Genomic DNA, 7106 nt, shown 5'->3' on the forward strand with positions numbered 1-7106 from the left:
GAGATTAGAGTCGATTTCGGATGCCAAAGCTCGAACACTGAACACCTCATTTGGAGCAAAACAGCAGCTCCATTTATCTCGACTGATGGGATCAAATTCGAATGTTGCTAATAGGGCTGTCAGCGCGTTTAATTCTTCTTGAACTCGACCTGATGGAGATCTTTTCCAATGCCAAACCGCTACACCGTTGCATATGCGATCCTTGATGGTGATATCGGGGAACTGATCTAGATGAAACAGCCTTGGGAAACGAAATCTTAATGCATTGTCCCCGACCCAATGATCATGCCAAAAAGAAGTTGAGTCTCCACCGCCAATTGATTTGATGAACGAGCTTTTGAAGTGCACATTAGAATCTTCTATAGAGTTACCTGCACGAATAATATTTTTCCAAATACCTTTTGTCGACAAGTGATTTTGGTCACTTCCCGACAATAGGCCGCCACAAGAACCATGTAAACTTCGAATGATTTTCACCCAGAGTGAATCGGTTTCGGTTTTGAACCTCCACCACCACTTCCCCAATAAAGCAAGATTTTTGCTTTTCAAAGACCTGATATTTAACCCCCCGTTTTCAAAAGAATTAATGACACAATCCCATTTAACCCAAGAAATATTTGAACCCGAACCCGACCCACCCCAAAAGAATTTTCTCCTCACACTTTCAAGATGTTTAAGAACACAAGGCGGAGCACGATAGAGCGAGAAATAGTACAACGGAAGACTCGAGAGAACCGATTTAATAAGCACTAATCTTCCTCCATAAGACAACGTTTTCATTTTCCAACTCGAGAGTCTACTATTAAATTTATCAATTACCGGTCGCCAATCATTTAGGGTTTTCATATTTGAACCGATCGGGAGTCCAAGGTATACAAAAGAGAATCTTCCAACTTGGCAACCCATATGATGCGAGAGCATTTCAAGTTCACCATGATCAATACCAATTCCGTAAACACAACTCTTATGGAAGTTTATTTTTAGACCCGAGGTAAGTTCGAAACATTTGAGTAGATTCATCAAATTACAAGCATTTAAACGGCTCCACTCTCCAAAAAACATAGTATCATCTGCATATTGTAAGTGAGAGATGAGTACTTTGTCATTGCCAACTTCTATACCTTTGAAGAGACCCTTGCCTAAAGCTGCTTTGGTAAGAATGTTTAACCCTTCCGAAGCTAGAATGAAGAGGAATGGCGATAGAGGATCACCTTGCCTAACACCTCTACCTAATGAGAACTCGTTAGTGGGAGAACCGTTAACAAGTATTGAGATCGATGCCGACTTAAGACAAGTCAAGATCCATTTTCTCCATTTAATGCCAAATCCCATAGATTTCATAACTTCAAGAAGGAAGTTCCAATTAAGACTATCGAATGCCTTTTCAAAATCAACTTTAAAGAAAAATCCCTTCTTATGCTTCCCTTTAAGATATTCAACCGTCTCATTCGCGATCAACACCCCGTCAAGGATGAATCTCCCTTTTAAAAAAGCACTTTGCTCAACGCCTACTAATGAAGGTAACACCGTACGTAGCCGATTAGATAATATTTTGGCTACAATCTTATAGTAGCTACCTATTAAGCTAATCGGCCTGAAGTCACCAAGTCCTGAAGGATCCAATTTTTTAGGAACGAGAGTGACAAACGATGCGTTACACCCTCTCGATATCTCACCCTTGTCCCAAAACCAGTTGATAGCTTCAACTAAGTCACTTTTGATTACCTCCCAAAATTTCTTGAAAAACCTCAAGTTGAACCCGTCCGGGCCCGGGGCTTTCGTGCTACCACAATCGTTGATAGCATCAAGAACTTCAGGCTCGAGAAATCTACATTCCAAAGAAGCTGCCTCAGCACTTGAAATCACCGGGAAGCACAAATCCTCCATCGAGGGTCTTAACTCATTTGGTTCGCTAAAGACATTGCTAAAGTGTCTAAGAGCTTCGGCTTTAACATCGTTCGGGTTGTCATTCCACACCCCATTAATAATTAGACCTCTAATGTTGCTTCTAGTGTACCTGTGTCGGATAATGGAGTGAAAGAACCTTGTGTTCTCGTCTCCTTCAAGTGCCCATCTAACCCGAGCCTTTTGCTTGATCATTTCGGTTTTGATTTTTTCTTTATCGAGCCACCCTTTCCTTGCATTTCTCCAAGTGTTGTACTCTTCTGAAGATAATGGTTTTTGTTCAGCCATTAGTTCCATCGAATGAGCCACACTTTTGTGCACTTCTATTTCTTGATCAAGCACCCCAAATTTTTCTTTACTCCACGTTTTAAGTGCAATCTTCACAGCCTTTAGCTTATTCATAAAAATTCTGTCTTTTCGAACACCTAAATTCTCTGGAACAGTAGCTTGTGTCAAGTCATACCCAACTCTCCACGCATCAAGAAACAATTTTTCAAAACCCTCTTCGTCGAGCCAAACATCGAAAATTTTGAAGGGTTTCGGCCCATAATCTTTCTCCTCGTCTTTTAGCACAATCGGGCAGTGTTCCGATTCTTTTCTTTCTAACGCCAATGTTGAAAGACTGTCCCATAATAAGAGAAAATTTTCGGAGACAAGGAAGCGGTCAAGTTTACTAAATTTCATCCCGTCATCACTAACTCGCGTGAACGATCTGCCACCTAGTGGGATATCTGTGAGGTTGTTTGAAGAGATAAAATCATTGAATCTTTGTGCCCGGTAATCCACAAATTCACAGTTGAAACGCTCGTTTTGGTTGCGTACTTCATTAAAGTCACCGCATATTACCCATGCCTCTTCTCGGTCTGATAATAGCTGTGAAAGTGTATCCCATAATCTATTTTTTTCGCATCGTCGTGTGGGCCATAGACGTTGACCACATTGAACTCGATCCCACTATTCCTCCATTTACCACGAATCCCAATCGCCCGATCAATAAAAATGGTGTCAATAGCTTCATAAACATTAGAGTCCCATATTAAAAGTAACCCACCCGATTTCCCCACTTTAGCTTGTTGAATGAAATCACAATCTGACGAACCCCATAGTTTATGAATCCACGAATCAGTCACTGAATTAATTTTCGTCTCCTGAAGTGCCATAAAGGATGGTTTTTCTTTTAGGATCAATTTTTTTATCGCACCAAATTTACTAAGTTTACCCGAACCAAACCCTCTGATGTTGTAAGAAACAATCTTCATGGAAAAACAAAAATTAACGATTCGACATGGAACGGCATAGTTAACTTACAATTTAAGTGGCTTCTTCTGCCACTTCAGTCCTAATTGATGCCCAAAATCTCGAACCCCATCCGAGTTGATTGAACCAAAAGTGCTTGTCGAACCTTTTCCTTTTGCCACAATATTTTGAGAAGATGCCACTTTATCAGAAATTGAATGAGATTTCCTATTTAAAGTTGCACATGAAGTACACTGTGATCGAATCGGTTGGTTTTCATTGGTTTTTCTTGCAGCGTTTTTGAGATTAATCATCCGTGAGGATGTTTTCCACCGTCGAATGCTAGAGAAGCAACAATCTTTTTTATTTATCCCCTTTTTTGATTTATCACCAGCTGCCCCTTTTTTGTTCTTGGGATTACTTGGACAATTCTGTCTAACCTCATGGCCCAACCCATCATCATGGTTAGTGCATTCATTCGGCCCAACATCTTTATTACTTTTTGCATTTGGCCCAACATCTACAGGCTCAAAATTAAACCTACTAATTGGGCTTCTCAAGATTGGGCTTCTAATAGGTACGTAATTTAAATCATGTTGGGATGGTAAGTTTTCACATGGAGCCGTTTGACTAAAGTTGCTTGGCCCTACCTTGTCTAGGTTAGTGGAGTTAGTTGTAACCTTTTGAGTCTCTCCTATGCACGCTTCATCATGATTGTTTTGGAAAAGGTTACCTAGGTTCCAACACCCAGACTCTCCATCTTCTACTGCTGGACAGGGAATATTCCGGTCATCTTCTTGAATTACCCGATCATGTTCTTGTGTTTTTCGATCACCTTCACCATCGTTACTGTTAGGAGATCTGTGGTTGTCTGAATTTTCTCTCTCTAGATTGAAAAAGTTGTTATCATCATCTGAATCATCATATGTATCCTCAACACCCTCGTCATCTTCATCAGTTGTTTCATCGTCCACTCCAACATTTTCTCCAACTGCATTTGAATTGTTATCTTCTTGAAACATACGTTTTTCAAAAGACATCTCCACAATTCTGTTCCTGTCCTCTTTAACAGACACATAAGTTAACCCGTTATCGTCGGAGAGATTGACCCAGCCGTCTATGAATCCGGTATTGAGACGAGCATGAATTAAGACTTTGCCCGAAATTAGGTTTTGGTTCTTATCTTCAATACTGCAGTTTTCAAGCTCTAGTATCCTACCCCACCATGACGCGATAGATTTAAACGTGTCTTCATTCCAGTGAAGTGTTGGAACCCCTTTAATATCAACCCAAGCTAATCTTCCAGGAGACCAGTGTTGATCCTTAGGAGTCCAAACCTTATTGCACCATTTATGGATACCATGTCTTTTGTTGTCTATCAATGCCTTCGCACCAGCAGGAGACTCGCAACATACCAGGATAGTTAGACCACCTAAGTATTTTAGAGAAAAGTTACTCATACCTTCGGCTTTACAGAGATCTTCAAATAATTGCAAGTATTCTAACCCCTTAATTTCGCATAAAATTGATCTCTCATGTAGCTCACGATTACGATGTTCATTCTTTAGTTTGATGGTTCTGCCGTCTCTATAAATCATTTCATTATCTTCTCCCACACCCTTAGGATGTTCCTTCTTTTCTGACTTCAAGCTATCTAGTTTAGTTCTGAGGTCTTCCCTTTCCTCCTGCAATTTCTTGAGTCTAACCCTTAGATCTTCCTGTGGTTCTCTTACTACATCCCTAAAGTTTCTCTCGTCTCTGTAGGTGTTGAATTGTTGGTTGCAATTGTTGAAGGAATTGAAACGGTGGTTATTCAGGCCCTTGTTAAACCGATTTTGTTCAACATTTACTCTTTCTCTAGCCTTGAAGATCCTGATTGGATTACCTTCAAAGCTAATCTTTTCCAAGGAACTTAACATTTGGTCGCTGTTTTTTACGCTGGCAAATCTTGCAAAGGCAAATCTATTACCATTTCGCAGCTTCTTCCCCGCCATATAGATATCTCGTAAGTCGCCATGTGGTTTGAACACCTTCCATAGATCCGTGACCGACCACTTGTCCGGAAATTTGAAGAACATGAATGATGTCAAGTGAATTCCGAAAAGGCTTGTTAATCGATCTTGAAGTCTTCCGTTGTACCGCTCTCATGTTCTAGTCCTGCCGCCATAGTTGTTCACTCCACTCTCTCTCTCTCCTCTCACTCTCTCTCACACACCCCATTTTTTTTTTTTTTTTTTTTTACCCATTTAAATGAAGAGTTAAGCCACAAAATCAAAATTTCATTAGTTTTTGTTTCTCTTTATGTTCAAAACATGAATCAGCAGATGATTTTCAAACTCCGGATTTTAGTTATAAACTTCTAATTTACTTAATGTTATTGGGGAATTGAATATTAGTTAAGGTGATGAATTGATTAGTATATTGTTTTCTAATGGATAGGCTATTCTAAGTTCATAGCAATCTATCATTAGTAATGATTATTATTCTTTACTATATTTATCATAAACAATATATTTGTGAGATTTTTATTTTGTAGATTTTAAAAGGAGGTATAGTCTGTTCATATAATGAGAAGATTGTGTGTAGTCTACCTCTTGAACATTCCCTTATTCTCCTGACTCTACTATATGAAGTTGATCTGTTATCACCCGTACGTTTGATTTATTTTATTAGACTCACCTTGAGAAAGCCAATTGAAGATGACTATTACGGATGTGAATGATCGAGTCCTTTATGTTCAGTAGCAGTTGAGTTGAAGATAGTAGTTAAATTTATGATTGATTGTGAGTTTTAAAGCATTTTGCTTCTCATCCTTAAATCAGGCACACAACAACAACACGTATTGATGCTCTTAAACTATGTGACAAGGTAGCATACTTGATAGAGGTTTTTGTTTTCACGATTTTTAGTAGCTTCAATGATTGTATTTATCAATTAATATCTTCATTAATAGATGTTAACTCTTACAAAGGACCGGACACATTGGGTCAAAAACCCAACAACGTGTAACGATTTGCTATGTTTGTTTGTATATTGATTACTTGATTTCAGTTTCATTTGTTAGGTTAGCTCTCTTTATAGAATTGAGATGGATGAAAAATTGGTTAAGAGGATTTAGTAGTCTGATTTTTATTGCAGGTGTGTTTGCCTCTTTAGATTGAATATTTTTGGCCTTCAAATCTTTGAATTGCTTCAGTGTGGCTGATTGTTGTATGCGAAATTATAAGAATTTATATCGATAGTTTTTTTTTTTTTTTTTTTTTTTTTTTCAATTTCACTTACACTGATTGTTGTATGTAGGAGAAGCTTTTAATACATTCGCTGATATCTTGGACAATCAACAGATTACATAGTATGTATGACGTCGAAGCGGGCTTATAATGAAAACAATCCGACGACTCCTTCAGGTTTTCAAGTGCTTACCTCTAATATATAATCTGTATTATATAATAGTATTTCAAATTATATTTGTGTAATGCGCTTATGTAAAACTCTTATTGATGAAAAAAATGTTACTGATATATATGGTCACATCATCATGGACGAGATAGCAGTCATAAGTTTTAATACACTTTATTTACACTTTTATAAGTCTGTATCAACAGGTATGAAAACTCTTATTGCAACAGCCAACAGGTATGAAAACTCTTATTGATTATTTATTCTAACTAATGCACATGTTTGTTAGCTGATATTTTATGCCTCTCGGTTAAGAAGGGTAATCACAAATTCACAATGCATTGTGCGGGCTAAAAGGGTATCCTCCAAATTCATGGTCCATAGGTGAACACTCTTACTTCTTACAATTATCTATATCTGATACATATGGGTAACTTTTTTGCATCTTCTAAAAAGATAAATGAACTTTCTTGTATTATAGCGACATAAAGTCAATTAGATGGCCTTAAATTGTAATCTCTATCAGGGCGTAGTTGCAACAGCAGCTTTGAAATTTGTTGAGTTGG

This window comes from Rutidosis leptorrhynchoides, chromosome 4, assembly GCF_046630445.1.
Source record: "Rutidosis leptorrhynchoides isolate AG116_Rl617_1_P2 chromosome 4, CSIRO_AGI_Rlap_v1, whole genome shotgun sequence".
Taxonomy (NCBI): domain Eukaryota; kingdom Viridiplantae; phylum Streptophyta; class Magnoliopsida; order Asterales; family Asteraceae; genus Rutidosis; species Rutidosis leptorrhynchoides.